Source organism: Salvelinus sp. IW2-2015, linkage group LG32, assembly GCF_002910315.2.
Source record: "Salvelinus sp. IW2-2015 linkage group LG32, ASM291031v2, whole genome shotgun sequence".
Taxonomy (NCBI): domain Eukaryota; kingdom Metazoa; phylum Chordata; class Actinopteri; order Salmoniformes; family Salmonidae; genus Salvelinus; species Salvelinus sp. IW2-2015.
The window spans coordinates 24559932-24579459 of record NC_036871.1 but is presented as its reverse complement, the minus strand read 5'-3'; the positions used below and the strand labels follow the sequence as shown (position 1 = coordinate 24579459).

The window sequence follows — 19528 nt, the reverse complement described above, 5'->3', positions numbered from 1 at the left end:
ATGTGAGTCTGGAAGGAGAGTTTACAGTCTAACCAGACACCTAGGTATTTGTAGTTGTCCACATATTCTAGGTCAGAACCGTCCAGAGTAGTGACGCTGGACGGGCGGGCAGGTGCAGGCAGCGATCGTTGAAGAGCATGCATTTAGTTTTACTTGTATTTAAGAGCAGTTGGAGGTCACGGAAGGAGAGTTGTATGGCATTGAAGCTCATCTGGAGGGTTGTTAACAGTGTCCAAAGAAGGGACAGAAGTATTGCACGGAACGCAAGATAATTGATACAATTTCCCTAGTTATATGAAATTCATGTTAGCAGGCAATATTAACTAAATATGCAGGTTTAAAAATATATACTTGTGTATTGATTTTAAAGAAAGGCATTGATGTTTATGGTTAGGTACATTGGTGCAACGCCAGTGCTTTTTTCTCAAATGCGCTTGTTAAATCATCACCCGTTTGTCAAAGTAGGCTGTGATTTGATGAGAAATTAACAGGCACTGCATCGATTATATGCAACGCAGGACACGCTAGATAAACTAGTAATATCATCAACCATGTGTAGTTAACTAGTGATTATGTTAAGATTGATTGTTTTTATAAGATAAGTTTAGTGCTAGCTAGCAACTTACCTTGGCTTCTTGCTGCCCTCGCGTAACAGGTAGTCAGCCTGCCACGCAGGCTCCTCGTGGAGTGCAATGTAAGGCAGGTGGTTAGAGCGTTGGACTAGTAACCGGAAGGTTGCAAAAACGAATCCCCGAGCTGACAAGGTAAAAATCTGTCGTTCTGCCCCTGAACAAGGCAGTTAACCCACCGTTCCTAGGCCGTCATTGAAAATAAGAATGTGTTCTTAACTGACTTGCCTAGTTAAAAAAAAAACATAATAATAATATTGGCAAATCGGTGTCCAAAAATACTGATTGTTATGAAAACTTGAAATCGGCCCTAATTAATCGGCCATGCCGATTAATCGGTCGAACTCTACTACAGAGGGTAGTGCGTACGGCCCAGTAAATCACTGGGGCCAAGCTTCCTGCCATCCAGGACCTCTATACTAGGCGGTGTCAGAGGAAGGCTCAAAAAATGTTCAAAAACTCCAGTCACTCTAGTCAGACTGTTCTCTGCTACCGGAGCGCCAAGTCTAGGTCCAAGAGGCTTCTAAACAGCTTCTACCCCCAAGCCAACATCTAATCAAACCCCCAAGCCAACATCTAATCAAATGGTTACCCAGACTATTTGCATTGCCCCCTCGTCCCCTTTCCCCTCATTTACACCGCTGCTACTCTGTTGTCATCATCTATGCATAGTCACTTTAATAATGTACATATTACCTTGACTAACCAGTGCCCCCACACATTGACTCTACTGGTACCCCCCTGTATATAGTCTCGCTATTGTTCTTTTTCTACTGCTCTTTAATTACTTGTTACTTTTATTTCTTATTCTTTTTTTAACTGCATTGTTGGTTAGGGGCTCGTAAATAAGCATTTGACTGTAACGTCCCCTTTCGTCCTGTATAACGTCCTGTATTCGGCGCATGTGACTAATAAGATTTGATTTGGTGTGAAGGCTCACCTTCCAATAGGACAACAACYCTAAGCACACAACCAAGACAACGCAGGAGTGGCTTCCGGACAAATCTCTGAATGTCCTCAAGTAGCCCAGCCAGAGCCCAGACTTGAACCCGATCGAACATCTCTGAAGAGAAAAGCTGTGCAGCAATGCTCCACATCCAACCTGACAGAGGTTGAGAGGATCTGCAGAGAATGGGAGAAACTCCCCAAATACAGGTGTGCCAAGCTTGTAGCGTCATACCAAAGAAGACTCGATGCTGTAATTGCTGCCAAAGGTGCTTCAACAAAGTACTGAGTAAAGGGGTCTGAATACTTATGTAAATGTAATATTTCGTAAAAAAAAAAAAATGTTTTGCTTTATCATTATGGGGCATCGTGTGTAGATTGAGGGGGAAAAAACATTTAATCAATTTTAGAATAAGGCTGTAACATAACAAAATGTGGAAAAAGCCAAGGGGTCTGAATACTTTCCGAAGGTACTGTATGTATTTATGTATGTAAATTGTTTTCTGTCGCTCTCACCCTGCATCTGAACCAGAAACTCTGTCTTGATGCGGCGAGCTGCCTCACTCTCGTTCTCACTCCTGGAGCCGCACAGTGAGTCTATCTCATCTATGAAGATGATGGAGGGTTTGTGCTCCCGTGCAAGAGTGAACAAGTTCTTTACTAACCTGGAGAGGAGAAAGGAGGCTCAAAGAAACATAAAGCTGATCATATGCTTTTCCCCCAATGGACACATGGAGCTGGTGTCCCGCACACAGATTAAACTTAAATCCAGGACTAAAAATGTTTTTTTCCCCAACAGAGAATAGAATCTCTATCGAGKTTGCTTTTTAGTCTAGGACTAGGCTTAATCTAGGCCAAATTTACAACCATTAAAACAGCATCATTGGATTTATATCTATAAATAATCACTAATGCTTCCATGGATTAAGAGTAAAATCTCACTTTTCGCTCTCTCCCAGCCACTTGGACACCAGGTCAGAGGAGGAGATAGAGAAAAAGGTGGAGTTGTTGGCCTCTGTGGCCACAGCTTTAGCCAGGTAGGACTTTCCTGTACCAGGAGGACCAAAGAGCAGGATCCCCCTCCATGGCGTTCTTTTACCTGACAGACAGAGACATGTCTTTGGGAGTGGTCGTGAATAACAGTGGGGAAGAAATAGGCTAAGCTTCTCATTTTCAAATKAATAGAATCTAACCCTAACCCAACAAATTAGCCAATAGTGGAAGTTTCAGCATGTTTTTCATACATTCTGATATGACATCATCATTAATTCTCTGGAGATCTGAGGCAGTAAGACTGCATTACCTGTGAAAAGATGTGGGAATTTAATTGGCAAAATAACAGCTTCTTTCAGGGCCTCTTTGGCTCCCTCTAAACCGGCAACATCATTCCACTTGATGTTTGGCTTTTCCATAACGATGGCGCCTAAAAAAACAAAATCCAGTATGAAGGGAACATACAAATMATTTTACAGTAAAGGAAAATAATCAGATACATTCATGTGAAAGCCTAATAATACATTTATTTATTAGACACCTCAACCGGGTGAGGTAAAAGTAAAGTGGAACTGAGCTAAATAACCTTTGGAATCCTATAAAATTGTGACAGAGCGTTGTAATGCAATTCAAAAGTAAAAATTTCACACAGTATGTCAATGATACAACTAACCTGAAAGTTGGTTCTGGAACTTCTTTTTTTCTGGGTCGTCTCCTTCATCACTCTCATTTCTGCACAATAATAATCCATCTCAATTATACTGAAGAGCACACGTGTACACAGAACCACAATATGTTTTTGATCCAACTAATTGACTCATCACATTCCAATAACCCCCCCCCCCCCACACACACACCCTTTGTCGTCAGCTTGGGACTCCTTCACAGGCTTGGCGGGTGGAGCCTTCTCTTTCTTCTTCAGATATTCTTTGAGCTTCTCTGCTCTGTCAAGGTACTCGGCACACTTGGCCCTGATGCTCTGTTTGGCTTTCTCACCCTGGGCTTCATCTGGCAGGAGAGGAATGCAAGGATTGTATTAAATTCTGTCTCAAGTATCTGTTTTTATTTAGAAAATAATCACAATTACAGTAATCCCCTTGGACTGTGTGAAATGGAAAAATGCATTCTGCTGACAAGCATTACAACTCTAAAAGAGGAAATAGCAGCATGCAAATATCTCATTKTCTTGAAGCATACATTTTACTACGTGAAGGAAGTACTGAACAGCGTGTTGGTATAGACGCAGGGCCTCGTCGTAGTTCTTAGCTTTATCCTCCTGGGCTGCCTTGCTGGCCAGATCTATGGCTTTCTGAAAAACAGAAATGAGAAAGTTATTAAAAAGCAAATACATAAGGAAATCAACAAATTGAAAGAGTGTAGGAAGCTGCAAGAAGTTTGATGTTGCTAATCAGAATTAATTGACTCTTCAAAGCTATGGGACATTCACTAGGGACAGGGGGACATGTCATGAATTTAATGCAATTGTAATCTTCTTTCTATGAATTTTGCGCTAGCGTTTAATATAATACAAGTAATAWAATACAGAAAACACTTAGTATTCAGAGGAATATACTGTACATCAAAGCTGGGACCGAGAGACTGAAAAACAGCTTCTATCTCAAGGCCATCAGACTGTTAAACAGCCATCACTAACATTGAGTGGCTGCTGCCAACATACTGACTCAAATCTCTAGCCACTTTAATAATAAAAAATTTGATGTAATAAACATATCACTAGTCACTTATCACTACTTATCACGTATCACTACTTCATCTTGCCTATGCAGCTCAGCCATCGCTTATCCATATATTTTTATGTACATATTCTTATTCCATCCCCTTACATTGTGTGTGTATAAAGGTAGTTGTTGTGAAATTGTTAGATTACTAGTTAGATATTACTGCATGGTTGGAACTAGAAGCACAATCATTTCACTACACTCGCATTAACATCTGCTAACCATGTGTATGTGACCAATAAAATTTGATTTGATTTAAAGGCCTGTCACATCTGCTGCTGGCTTTCACCATCCCTAAAGAGTGGTTATCAATCAGAGCCCTAATAAAAAGGTGCTCGTCAAAGGTGAGACCAATATCATCACAAAATGCATCTTCAATGACATGAATCAGCCAGGAACTCCTCCTTTCAACCTGGTCACAGAGCCTTTCGAATTATTCTGCATGTACACTACATGATCATGTGGACACCTGCTCATCGAACATCATTAATATGGAGTTGGTCACCCCCTTTGCTGCTATAATAGCCTCCATTCTTCTGGGAACGAGTTCCACTAGATGTTGGAACATTGCGYCAGGGACTTGCTTCCATTCAGCCACGAGCATTAGTGAGGTCAGGCACTAATGTTGGGTGATTAGGTCTGGCTCGCAGTCGGCGCTCCAATTCATCCCAAAGGTGTTCGATGGGGTTRAGGTCAGGGCTCTGTACAGGCCAGTCAGTTCTTTTACACCRATCCCAACAAAACATTTCTGTATGAACCTCACTTTGTGCACGGGGGCATTGTCATGCTGAAACAGGAAAGGGCCTTCCCCAAACTGTTACCAAAGTTGGAAGCACAATCATCAAGAATGTCATTGTATGCTGTAGCGTTAAGATACCCCTTCACTGGAATTAAGGGGCCTAGCCCGAACCATGAAAAACAGCCCCAGACCAATATTCCTTCACCAAACTTTACATTTGGCACTACGCATTGGGGCAGGTAGTGTTCTCCTGGCATCCGCCAAACCCAGATTAATCCGTCGGACTKCCAGATGGTGAAGCTTGATTCATCACTCAAGAGAACACGTTTCCACGGCGACAAGTTTTACACCACTCCAGCCGACGCTTGGCATTGCACATGGAGATCTGGGTTTTCATGCTCAGCCATGGAAACCCATTTAATGAGGCCCTGACAAATAATTAATTTTGCTGAAGTTGCTTCCAGAGGCAGTTTGGAACTCGGCATTGAGTGTTGCAACTGAGGACAGATTMTTTTTTACGCTCTACGTGTTTCAGCACTCGGCGGTTGTTTCTCACCACTTCACAGGTGAGCCGTTGTTGCTCCTAGAAGTTTCTACTTCACAATAACAGCACTTACAGTTGACCGGGACAGCTCTAGTAGGGCAGAAATTTGATGAACTGACTTGGAAAGGTGGCATCCTATAACAGTGCCATGTTGAAAGTCACTGAGCTCTTCAGTAAGGTCATTCTCCTGCCAATGTTTGTCTATGGAGATTGCATGGCTGTGTGCTACATTTTACACACCCATCAGCAATGGGTGTGGCTGAAATAGCCAAATGCACTAATTTGAAGAGCTGTCCACATACTTGTGTGTGTATGTATACGAATATACATACACCACCAGTCAAAAGTTTTAGAAAACCTAGTTATTAAAGGGTTTTTCTTTATTTTCACTATTTTTCTACATTGTAGAATAATAGTGAAGAGATAACTATGAAATAACACATATGGAATCATGTAGTAACCCCCCCAAAAAAATAGTTTTTATATTTGAGATTATACAAATAGCCACCCTTTGCCTTGACAGCTTTAAAACACTCTTGGCCTTCTCTCAACCATTTTCACCTTAAATGCTTTTCCAATAGTCTTGAAGGAGTTCTCACAAATGCTGAGCAATTATTGGCTGCTTTTCATTCACTCTGCGGTCCAACTCATCCCAAACCATCTCAATTTGGTTGAGATCGGGGGGATTGTGGAGGCCAGGTCATCTGATGCAGCACTCCATCACTCWCCTTCTTGGTAAAATAGCCCTTACACAGCCTGGAGGTGTGTTGGGTCATTGTCCTGTTGATAAACAAATGATAGTGGGACTAAGCCCAAACCAGATGGGATGGCGTATCACTGCAGAATGCCCTGGTAGCCATGCTGGTTAAGTGTGCCTTGACTTCTTAAAAAAAAAATATAATAATAATAATAATCACTGACAGTATCACCAGCAAAGCGCCTCCAAACCTTCATGCTTCACGGTGGGAAATACACATGCAGAGATCATCTGTTCACCCAAACCGCGTCTCACAAAGACACGGCGGTTGGAAACAAAAATCTCAAATTTGGACTCATGAGACCAAAGGGCAGATTTCCACYGGTCTAATGTCCWTTGCTCGTGTTTCTTGGCCCAAGCAAGTATTCTTATTGGTGTGCTTTGGTAGTGGTTTCTTTGCAGCAATTCGACCATGAAGGCCTGATTCACGCAGTCTCCTCTGAACAGTTGATGTTGAGATGTGTCTGTTACTTGAACTTTGAAGCATTTATTGGGCTGGTAATTTCTGAGGCTGATGACTAATGAACTTATCCTCTGCAGCAGAGGTTACTCTTCCTTTCCTGTGGCGGTCCCCATGAGAACCAGTTTTTTCATAGCGCTTGATGGTTTTTGCGACTGCACTTGAAGAAACTTTCAAAGTTCATGAAATTTTCCAGATTGACTGACCTTCATGTAATGATGACTCTCTTTGCTTATTTGAGCTGTTCTTGCCATAACATGGACTTGGTCTTTTACCAAATAGAGCCATCTTCTGTATACCCCCTACCTTGTCACAGCATAACTGATTGGCTCAAAACACATTAAGGGAGAAATTCCACAACTTAAGGCACACATGTTAATTGAAATGCATTCCAGGTGACTACCTCATGAATCTGGTTGAGAGAATGCCAAGAGAGTGCAAGCTGTCAAGACAAAGGGTGGCTATTTGAAGAATCGCAAATATATTTAGAAATTGTTTAACAATGTTTTGGTTCCTATATGATTCCATGTGTTATTTCATAGTTTTGATGTCTTCACTATTGTTCAACAATGTAAAAAAATAAATAAAGGTAAAATAAAGAAAAACCCTTGAATGAGTAGGTGTTCTAAAACTTTTGACCGGTAGTGTAARTAGTGTAAATCCGAGACACTCCATTTAGTATGATATGTTACTAATTACAATTCGTATTAAATGTAAAAAAAATCTAAAATAATTCTAAAAAGTCCATTATGTTACAAATTTGCTAAATGTATGTTATGTTACAAATTCTAGGTAGCTAGGGGTTAGTGTTACATTTGGGAGTTAGGTTAAAGGGTTTTAAGGTTAGGGTTAGCTAAAATGATTAAGTTTAGGGTTAGGGGAAGGGTTAGCTAACATGCCAAGTAGTTGCAAGGTTGCTAAAAAGTAATAAGTAATTGAAAAGTTGCAAATTAGCTAAAATTGTCAGTGATGAGATTCAAACTCACAACCTTTGGGTTGCTAGATATTCGCGTTATGTAACCATACCAAACTTAACATGTCATACTAATTTGAGTGTTATTTTTATTTAAACCTTTATTAAACTAGGCAAGTCAGTTAAGAACAAATTCTGATTTACAATGATGGCCTAACCAGGTCAAACCCGGAYAACGCTGTGCCAATTGTGCGCCGCCCTATGGGACTCCCAATCACGGCCGGATGTGAAGCAGCCTGGATTTAAACCAGGTACTGCAGTGACGCCTCTTGCACAGATGCAATKCCTTGACTGCTGCGCCACACGGGAGCCCAAAGATACTGGTGTCCAGTACTTTACTATGTTATTTCTAGTCTAGCCTTTTCAGATAAAGGCCTGCTAAAGTTAAAGCACATTATTTTATAAAATGCTGAGGGTATGAAACAAAATATTGTTCCAGAGCTAAGATGTTTAAATTTGTGTTTTGAGAGGCCCAAATAAAATGTTAAGGTATTTTTCTTTTTTGGACTTCCATTTTCCATGTACCCTGAAAAAAGTATATGGGCCAGGAGAGACTAATGCACCGCTTTGTTTTGTTTCAAATGCTACTGCTAAGCATAACAAAATTATGTGAACAAATCAACTGAAAGACTTGGTTTGAAGCAGAATTTCCATTAGGAAATTGTGACGCCTGATATGACAGACTTTTTTGTTAACCGACAGTTGAGAAATGTACCGGACCCATATGCATTGGGTGCGTAACCGGATTAGGGCGTCCAGCCACGSTGCTCAATGTCAGAAATCACATTTAGATMATGGTTACACATCTTACCTAATTTCGATGCTGACTGCCACATTTACTTTTCCTCTAGAAACAAGACTAGTAACAAACAGTAAAATCACCAGCCTATGTCAACCTAATATTCCCCATAGTAGAAAAGTATACATATTCTATTGGCGAAATCAAAWTTTATTTGTCACATGCGCCGAATACAACAGGTGTAGTAGACCTTACAGTRAAATGCTTACTTTACTAGCCCTTAACCAACAATGCAGTTAAGAAAAAGAAGTGTTAGGTAAAAAAGCAGCAGTAAAATAACAGTCGCGAGACTATATACAGGGATACTGGTACAGAGTCAATGTTCAGGGGCACTGGTTAGTTGAGGTAATTGAGGCAATATGTACATGTGGGTAGAGTTAAAGTGACTATGCATAGATAATAAACAGAGGATAGCAGCAGCGTAAAATAGGGGGTGGGCAATGCAAATAGTCTGGGTAGCCATTTGATTAGATGTTTAGGAGTCTTATGGCTTGRGGGTAGAAGCTTCTTAACAGCCTCTTGGACCTAGACTTGGCGCTCCGGTACMACTTGCCGTGCAGTAGCAACGAGAACAGTATGACTAGGATGGMTGGAGTCCTTGATAATTTTTTGGGCCTTCCTTTGACACCGCCTGGTATAGAGCTCCTGGATGGCAGGAAGCTTGGCCTCAGTGATGTACTGGGCCRTATGCACTACCCTCTGTAGTGTCTTGCGGTCGGAGGCCGAGCAGTTGCTATACCAGCCAGTGATGCAACCAGTCAGGATGCTCTCGATGGTGCAGCTGTAGAAACTTTTGAGGATCTGAGGACCCATGCCAAATCTTTTCAGTCTCCTGAGGGGGAAATAGGTTTTGACGTGCCCTCTTCACAACTGTCTTGGTGTGCTTGGACCATGTTAGTTTGTTGGTGATGTGGACGCCAAGGAACTTGAAGCTCTCAACCTGCTCCACTACAGCCYCATCGATGAGAAGGGGGCGTGCTCTGTCCTCTTTTTCCTGTAGTCCACAATCATCTCCTTTGTATTGAACACATTGAGGGAGAGGTTGTTGTCCTGGCACCACACGGCCAGGTCTCTGACCTCCTCCCTATAGGCTGTCTCGTCGCTGATCAGGCYTACCACTGTTGTGTCATCGGCAAACTTGATGACGGTGTTGGAGTCGTGCCTGGCCGTGCTGTCATGAGTGAACAGGGAGTACAGGAGGRGACTGAGCATGCACCCCTGAGGGGCCCATGTTGAGGATCAGTGTGGCRGATGTGTTGTTACCTACCCTTATCACCTGGGGGCAGCCGGTCAGGAAGTCCAGGATCCAGTTGCAGAAGGAGGTGTTTAGTCCCAGGGTCCTWAGTTTATTCATGAGCTTTGAGGGCACTATGGTGTTGAACGCTGAGCTGTAGTCAATGAATAGCATTCTCACAGGTGTTCCTTTTGTCCAGGTGGGATAGAGCAGTATGGAAGGGAATAGAAATTGCATCAACTGTGGATCAGTTGGGGCGGTATGCACATTGGAGTGGGTCTAGGGTTTCTGGGATAATGTTGTTGACGTGAGCCATGACCAGCCTTTCAAAGCACTTCATGGCTACAGACGTGAGTGCTATGGGWCGGTAGTCATGTAGGCAGGTTACCTTGGTATTCTTGGCCACAGGGACAATGGTGGTCTGCTTGAAACATATTGGTATTACAGACTCGGTCAGGGACAGGTTGAAAATGTCAGTGAAGACACTTGCCAGTTGGTCAGCGCATGCTTGGAGTACACGTCCTGGTAATCCATCTGGCCCTGTGGCCTTGTGAACCCTGACCTGTTTAAAGGTCTTACTTCCATCGGCTATGGAGATCGTGATCACACGTGGCGTGTTGTTCCTCTGTGAGAAAGAAATAGCCTATTCCAGACAGACAGGTTTTTTTTGGGGGGGGGGGGGGGGGGGATTGAGAACAATGCTTCATTTGCAATGGTGCCCCGAGGACAAAAATCCCATCAACAAAACCAAAATATAAAACTACAAGACAGCTATAAATACATTCTAACTTGTAATAACCTGATGTAATAGTCAATATATAAAATATAAAACTACAAGACAGCTATAAATACATTATAACTTGTAATAACCTGATGTAATAGTCAATTGAAACATTTGCACACTTCAGCAGACTAATTTAACAGCGTTTTAAACTGCCCTATGGGCACCAGGGAAGTGTTTGTTTTATTACAGGTATTCCGTAACTGTGGTGCATTAAACCTAAAGGCGGATTTACTAAACGTTGTGGAGACAAGCGGGACATGAAGAGTTAACCAACCTTGCGAATCAATTTGGTATCACATATTTTTATATTTCAAGTGAGGTATGTTGGAAGCTTGTGGAGCAGAGCTTTGTAAACAAGGGAAWAATKAAGTGATCTACAGGACTTTAGTGAGGTCCAGGCGACATTCTGATACAGGATGCAGTGATGAGTACTAAAACTGTCACCTGTAATAAAGTGAAGGGCGCTATGGCAGACAACACCCAATGGTTTAAGAGTAGTGGCTTCTGCATTCTGGTAAATTGTGTCAAAGTCAAGAACTGGCAGGAAAGTTGATGTAGAGGCAACATCTATTTCTAAAAAAGAAGCCCACTTTAAACCTTAGCTTTTTAACTAGCTTATCAGTATATATTTTTAAACATATCTTTAGCAATCCAAATACCCAGATATTTATTMGCGGGAACCCGCTCAATGAGAGAGCCAACCGAATGGGTGAATATGTATCCCATCAGATCTTCCGTGAATTAGAGAACAAATTTAGTTAGACGATAGATCCCAAATGCATACAACCAGTAGGCCCAGGATACATAGAAAAAACACATAAAAAAAGCAATGAGGCTGATGCAACATAACAGTTATCTTAAAATGTTAATAAACTATTTATTTCTTCACATAAGCGTACAAGGTAGTAGCCTACGAGTGAATGTTCATTACATAAGGGAATTAATGGGAAAACACCACTGTAGCAGCAGCTTTCAAGCGGTCTGACAGATTTTCCACTCATAGGCTGTGTATGCTGTGCCTGTAATAACCTATGAAAATACAGTGGCCAATTTAATTCCGCTAAACCGGTCAATTGTATTTCCATCGCCTAGTATTTCTATCAATTAGGCTAAAAGCATTATTTTTCTTCTCCCGACAATTGGCTGGTGCCAGGTTTACTTCATCAGCTTTTTATTTATTTTCTATAAAAATTTAAAATACTTTGATATAGATATTACACACACACAAAAAAAGTATATATATATACTTTTTTTTGATAAAATCTGGCTAACAGAAACCCTGGTTTGAAATTAGAGATGATTTTGCCACAACTTTTTAACATGATGAGCTTGCCCCAATCACTTCAATACATTTTTTGGGGCTAAAGATAGCTCAAGTCGGCATTAACTTTTGAAACAAATCATTTCTCTTTTATAACTTTGTCTCCCCAATTTCATGGCAATTCCCGTACGGACTCTGGAGAGGCAAAGGCAGAGAGCCGTGCCTCCTCCGAAACACGATCCAACCAAGCTGCGCTGCTTCTTGACACAATGCCCGCTTAACCCGGAAGCCAACTACATTGAACAAAAAATAAACGCAACATGTGAAGTGTTGGTCCCATGTTTCATGAGCTAAAATAAAATCTTAGAAATGGTTCCATACGCACAAAAAACTTCTCAAATGCCGTGCACAAATTTGTTTACAACCCTGTTAGTGAGCATTTCTCTTTTGCCAAGATAATCCATCCACCTGACAGGTGTGGCATATCAAAAAGCTGCTTAAACAGCATGATAATTACACAGGTGCACCTTGTGCTCTGGACAATGAAAGGCCACTGTAAAACAAGCAGTTGTGTCACACAACACAATGCCATGTCTCAAGTTGAGGGAGGGTGCAATTAGCACGCTGACTGCTAGAATGTCCACCAGAGCTGTTGCTGGAAAATKTAATGTTAATTTCTCTAACATAAGCTGCCTCCAACGTTGTTTTAGAGAATTTGGCAGTACGTCCAACCCACTTCACAACCGCAGACCACATGAATGGCGTCATGCGAGCGAGCAGTTTGCTGATGTCAATGTTGTGAACAGAATGCCCCACGGTGGTGGTGTGGTTATGGTATGGGCAAGCATAAGCTACGGACAACAAACACAATTGCATTTTATCAATGGCAATTTGAACGCACAAAGATACTGTGACGTGATCCTGAGGCCCATAGTCGTGCCATTCATCCACCACCATCACCTCATGTTTCAGCATTATAATGCACAGCCCCATGTCGCAAGGATCTGTACACAATTCCTGGAAGCTGAAAAACATACTCAGACATGYGAGTATGTTAAGGCAAGGGCTGATTAAGGTTTTACTGCTAACCTACAAAGCATTACATGGGCTTGCTCCTACCCATCTTTACGATTTGGTCCTGCCGTACATACCTACATGTACACTACGGTCACAAGACGCAGGCCTCCTTACTGTCCCTAGAATTTCTAAGCAAACAGCTGGAGGCAGGGCTTTCTCCTATAGAGCTCCATTTGTATGAAATGGTCTGCCTATCTATGTGAGAGACGCAGACTCGGTCTCAACCTTTGAGTCTTTATTGAAGACTTATCTCTTCAGTAGGTCCTATGATTCAATGTAGTCTGGCCCAGGAGTGTGAAGGTGAACGGAAAGACACTGGAGCAACGAACCGCCCTTGCTGTCTCTGCCTGGCTGGTTCCCCCCCTCTCTCCACTGGGATTCTCTGCCTCTAACCCTATTACAGGGGCTGAGTCACTGGCTTAGTCCCTAGGAGGGGTGTGTAACTTGAGTGGGTTGAGTCACTGACGTGATCTTCCTGTCCCGGTTGGCGCCCCCCCTTGRGCTGTGCCGTGGCAGAGATCTTTGTGGGCTATACTCGGCCTTGTCTCAGGATGGTAARTTGGTGGTYGAAGATATCCTTCTAGTGGTGTGGGGGCTGTGCTTTGGCAAAGTGGGTGGGGTTATATCCTGCCTGTTTGGACCTGTCCGGGGGTATCGTCGGATGGGGCCACAGTGTCTCCCGTCCCCTCCCAGCCTCCAGTATTTATGCTGCATTAGTTTATGTCGGGGGGCTAGGGTCAGTCTGTTATATCTGGAGTATTTCTCCTGTCTTATCCAGTCTCCTGTGTGAATTTAAGTATGCTCTCTCTAATTCTCTCTTTCTTTCTCTCTCTCGGAGGACCTGAGCCCTAGGACCATGCCTCAGGACTACCTTGCCTGATGACTCCTTGCTGACCCCCAGTACACCTGGCCGTGCTGCTGCTCCAGTTTCAACTGTTCTGCCTGTGGTTATGGAACCCTGACCTGTTCACCGGACATGCCATCTGTCCCAGATCTGCTGTTTTCAACTAGAGACAGCAAGAGCGGTAGAGATACTCTGAATGATCAGCTATGAAAAGCCAACTGACATTTACTCCTGAGGTGCTGACCGGTTGCACCCTCGACAACCACTGTGATTATTATTATTTGACCCTGCTGGTCATCTATGAACATTTGAACATCTTGGCCATGTTCTGTTATAATCTCCAGCCGGCACAGCCAGAAGAGGACTGGCAACCCCTCATAGCCTGGTTCCTCTCTAGGTTTCTTCCTAGGTTCTGGCCTTTCTAAGGGAGTTTTTCCTAGCCACCGTGCTTCTACACCTGCATTGCTTGCTGTTTGGGGTTTTAGGCTGGGTTTCTGTACAGCACTTTGTGACATCAGCTGATGTAAGAAGGGCTATATAAATACATTTGAGCATGTTTGGGAAGCCCTGGATCGACAGCGTGTATCCAGAAAATATCAAGACACTTCACACAGCCATTGAAGGAGTGGGACAGCATTCCACAATCAACAGCCTGATTAACTCTATGGTAAACATATATTATTATTTTTTTAATTAAAATGAGTTTGGCAGAAATGCCATCTGGAACAATATTCATGTGCCTTAATAACAAACTTGTATGCCATCTGTAAATACAACAACAATTGTTAAATTACAAGCCTAGTTGGTTTAGCCACAGAACAAGACAGGGACTTCCTATTAGCCATGATTAGCTGTGATAATGGTTGGGCTGGATATGGCGAGAGATGAGTTCGGATTGGTCTGCCATGTAGCACGTTTGTCTATAAAATGAGCTGCTCAGTATGTGTAGGTAATMCTTTATAACATGTTTTATTTCAAAGGTGCTCTTTGATGTCCGATGGAAGCAGAGTATGATAGCTAAGGATTAGATGGAGACGATTCTGGCGTTTGATTGCAAATATGAAGAGGGAGTCGAAAAGAGAACACGCAAAAGGCTGTTGTATRAAACACCTGTCTCCAGACTTTATCTTCAAACTAAGGGCAACCATGGCATCCGTGACAGAGGGAGAAGCGCTCATCCATGTATTCGTGTAAAAAAAGAGTCTAGCTAGCTACTTTTTTCAGATATTCTAAATTTCTAATTTTGTCAGAAAGCGGTTCCCTTTTCAAGTTAAAGCGTACTGTTAGATAGCTGGCTCCCTAACTAAGATTACGTGTATGATCTGTGTAGTAATATTTGTATTTCAGAACCATCTGCATTTCTAGTTATAGCCTAATGTTAGCTAACATTGAACCTAGTTTGTTAATATTAGCTGCCAGCAGATTCATGCAGGGTAGTAACGTCAYGAGTTGGGATTATGGTTCATTGCTTAGCTAGCTAGRTAACTGTCTAAACAAGACTCCACTATGCAAGTAACCATTTCACTGTACCGTTTACATCTTCTATATCCTGTGCATGTGACAAACATTGATTTTATTTGAAATAGTGTTTACCAGTGACGGTAATGTGAATAACAACATGACCTGCACCAAAGTCAAATTAGGATATAACGTTAGGCCAACGAGACAGTGTCCCAAATTAAAAAATTCTCCGGGGAATGCCCTGCTTTTATATCGTCACACTCACAAGCGTAAGCTATTTTCTGTCATTARCTCGCCATTAACGCTTATTTCATGTGAGTTTATTTTCCTGTAATAATGAATACTAATTATCTAAAGTTAAGACGTCGTCAGCTAACGTTGTGTGATATGATCATTCATTGAACTGGCTAGCCAGCTAACTTAGCATTAGCTAGCTAACAAGCTAGACACGAACCAAATCATTGTTTATTTGCTTCCCCTCCTCGAAGCCAAAAAAATGTGCACAATCTAACGTTAACTAAGAGAGCGTGGCTGCAGTTTCACTTCCTAMAAACAGTTGGACTGACAGGGAACCAAATTAGCTAAATATCAACAATCAACTCACGACAGGTTTTGTTAGATAGTTAACTAGTCGATTACATTATCATGGTACTAGTTTATTGACATTTCAGATTGTCTTGGCCTTGCTGGGGGGAGCGCTAGTCATCGAGAAGCTAGGCAAGGGGTCAATTATTGTACACATTTAAACCAACATGAACATGTCAACTTTGCTACTGTAACTAGCTTCTAGGAAACGTGCATGCAATCAAGTTTCAGGTAAAAGTTAACGTTAAAAAGTGAGCTAGTTAAACAGGCTTCAACGAATTTGAGTGACTAATGTTAACGTTAGTTGTTGCTCTGTCCTCAAATTAGCAAGCTCGCAGTAACAAAATAACTAACGTTACTCAGCTAGCTAGCTAACGTTACCTAACATAACTTTATCGTAGCCAGATAGCTAAAGCTAGCTAGCTCACATCRACACTGGTATAACGGCAAGTTGGTCATTTGATTACCTAGTTAACAAGATAACCAAAAACGAATCACAAACGTTAGTTAGATAGCTAAACTGTGTGGGTTGCTAACTAGCTACAATAGTAAGCAGTTTCCCAACTTACCTGTAAATTGTTGTTGGCAGCCATAATGGCTAATTACTTGTCAATAAAATAGTTTAGAATATAATAAGCGGCAAAACAGGCCTTATATTTGTTAATAATTAAAACTACAGCCCATCAGTCGCTATTTAATTTAAAATCAACTGGATTGTTTTCCTTTTTCAGGTCGTTGAATAACACTGAAGCTTAAAAAAGAAATCCGCATTCAGGGTCGCCACAGTCATAAACCCCGCCCATTTATACAATTTATCTTATTAAAATATTATTTTAAACCTAACAGTAAATGCTTAGACTTAAATTTGGTTTTCACTAATATTTACGATAGACGTTTTTTTGACTTTGTGGCTGTGCTATCCCAGTGGAAACACTGGTAGTTGATGTAGTTGATTTCCGTAGAACGCAAACACGAAATGACGTAACTGGTCGTCAGAGGTGCGTTCAGTTTGCGTAAATGTTTGTTACATTGTTMACTGGAGTCCAATTTGTCTTTTTAATAGTGACTATGAGACATTAGCCTTACTACTTGCACAAATAATTGAAGAAGTCCTGGATGCAATCATTGATGAAACACAGTCTTGCTTTGAGGAACAGACATATTTCTAACAATATCAGACTAGTATTAGACATACTTGAGTACTCAGAACTAATAACCAAGGATAGGTTCATAAACTCAGCGAAAAAAGAAACGTCCTCACTGTCAACTGCATTTATTTTCAGCAAACTTAACATGTGTAAATATTTGTATGAACATAAGATTCAACAACAGACATACACTGAACACTTTCCACAGACATGTGACTAACAGAAATTGAATAATGTGTCCCTGAACAAAGGGAGGGGGGGGTCAAAATCAAAGTAACAATCAGTATCTGGTGTGGCCACCAGTTGCATTAAGTACTGCAGTGCATCTCCTCATGGACTGCACCAGATTTGCCAGTTCTTGCYGTGAGATGTTACCCCACTCTTCCACCAAGGCACCTGCAAGTTCCCAGACTTTTCTGGGGGTAATGGCCCTGGCCCTCACCCTCCGATCCAACAGGTCCCAGACGTGCTCAATGGGTTTGAGATCCGGGCTCTTCGCTGGCCATCTCAGAACACTGACATTCCTTGCAGGAAATCACGCACAGAACGAGCAGTATGGCTGGTGGCATTGTCATGCTGGAGGGTCAATTTCGGATTGAGCCTGCAGGAAAGGTACCACATGAGGGAGGAGGATGTCTTCCCTGTAACGCACAGTGTTGAGATTGCCTGCAATGACAACAAGCTCAGTCCGATGATGCTGTGACACATCGCCCCAGACCATGATGGACCCTCCACCTCCAAATCGATCCCGCTCCAGAGTACAGGCCTCGGTGTAACGCTCATTCCTTCGACGATAAATGCGAATCCGACCATCACCCTGGTGAGACAAAACCGCGACTCGTCAGTGAAGAGCACTTTTTGCCAGGCCTGTCTGGTCCAGCGAGGGTGGGTTTGTGCCATAGGCAACGTTTTGCCGGTGATGTCTGGTGAGGACCTGCCTTACAACAGGCCTACAAGCGCTCAGTCCCGCCTCTCTCAGCTATTGCGGACAGTCTGAGCACTGATGGAAGGATTGTGCGTTCTGGTGTAATCGGGCAGTTGTTGTTGCCATCCTTTACCTGTCCGCAGGTGTGTTGTTCGGATGTACCGATCCTGTGCGGGTGTTGTTACACGTGGTCTTGCCACTGCGAGGACGATCAGCTGTCCGTCCTGTCTCCATGTAGCACTGTCTTAGGCGTGTCACAGTACGGACATTGCAATTTATTGCCTGGCTACATCTGCAGTCTGCATGCCTCCTTGCAGCATGCCTAAGGCACGTTCACGGCAGATGAGCAGGGACCTGGGCATCTTTCTTTTGGTGTTTCTCAGAGTCAGTAGAAAGGCTTCTTAAGTGTCCTAAGTTTTCATAACTGTGACCTTAATTGCCTACCGTCTGTAAGCTGTGTGTGCTTAATGACCGTCACAGGTGCATGTTCATTAATTGTTTATGGTTCATTGAACAAAGCATGGGAAACAGTGTTTGAACCCTTTACAGTGAAAATCTGTTAAGTTATTTGATTTTTACAAATTATCTTTGAAAGACAGTTCTTTTTTTGCTGAGTTTTATTATTATTTTTTTTATAAAGCATTTGACACAGAGCATTAGTTCCTCTTCCACTCCCTTGAGAAATTTGGTTTGGGGATTTTTTCTGTAAGGCTATTAAGACTCTATACAAATGGTAATAGCTCTATCAAATTTAAATATGGCACCTCACCTAGATTTGAGTTAAAGAGAGGAATTAGGCAAGGTTGTCCTATCTCTCCGTAAGTTTTTATTAAATCACCCAAATTCTTTAAATAACAGTCCTTTACARGGTATTTCCATAGCTGGTAAAGAAATTATTTTAAGCCAGCTGGCTGACGATACTACACTTTTTCTGAAAGACGCTAACCAAATTCTCATATTGATCAATGTGATACCATCATTTTCCAAAGCATCTGGTCTATATCTTAACATTAATACATGTGAACTCATAGCTGTCAAAGATTGTGACACCTTCATATTATGGTTTTCCAGTGAAAGAAGAACTTACATATTTAGGCATAACCATTACTAAGGATCAGAAGTCTAGAGGCTTACTAAAATTTAACCCTTTTATTTAAAAAACCCTGAAGATGCTAAATCAATGGCTACAGARGGACTTMTCTTTAAAAGGAAGAGTCCTAATAACCAAGRCTGAAGGTATCTCTATGGCGCTCTATCTTTATATCTTGACGGTAAAATAAGCAAGGAGATAGAACAGATGCTTTTCAACTTTGTGRAGAAACCGTACCCATTACATTAGGAAAACYTCTAATGAACACTTATGGTGGGTGGGCTGAATTTGGTGGGCTGAAGTATGGTGTATGGTGGGCTGAATTTTCTGGACTTTACTACCTTACATAATACTTTTAATAAGATCAATTGGATAAAACAATTCCTAAGAAGTCCCACTTCTATGTGGAATTTTATTTCTCATTATGTCTTTACTTTTGGTGGCCTTAACTTCATGTTGATTTGCAATTATAATATTGATAAAGTTCCAGTGAAACGTTCTGCTTTTCATCAGCAGGGTTTCTTGTCATGGTCCTTAATTT

At 41.9% G+C, this 19528-nt stretch overlaps 1 pseudogene; it reads right to left on the bottom strand.

Annotated features, from left to right (window-relative positions):
* The window catches only part of LOC111956592 (vacuolar protein sorting-associated protein 4B-like), a 37497-nt pseudogene that overhangs the window by 11762 nt on the left and 6207 nt on the right, over positions 1 to 19528 (bottom strand).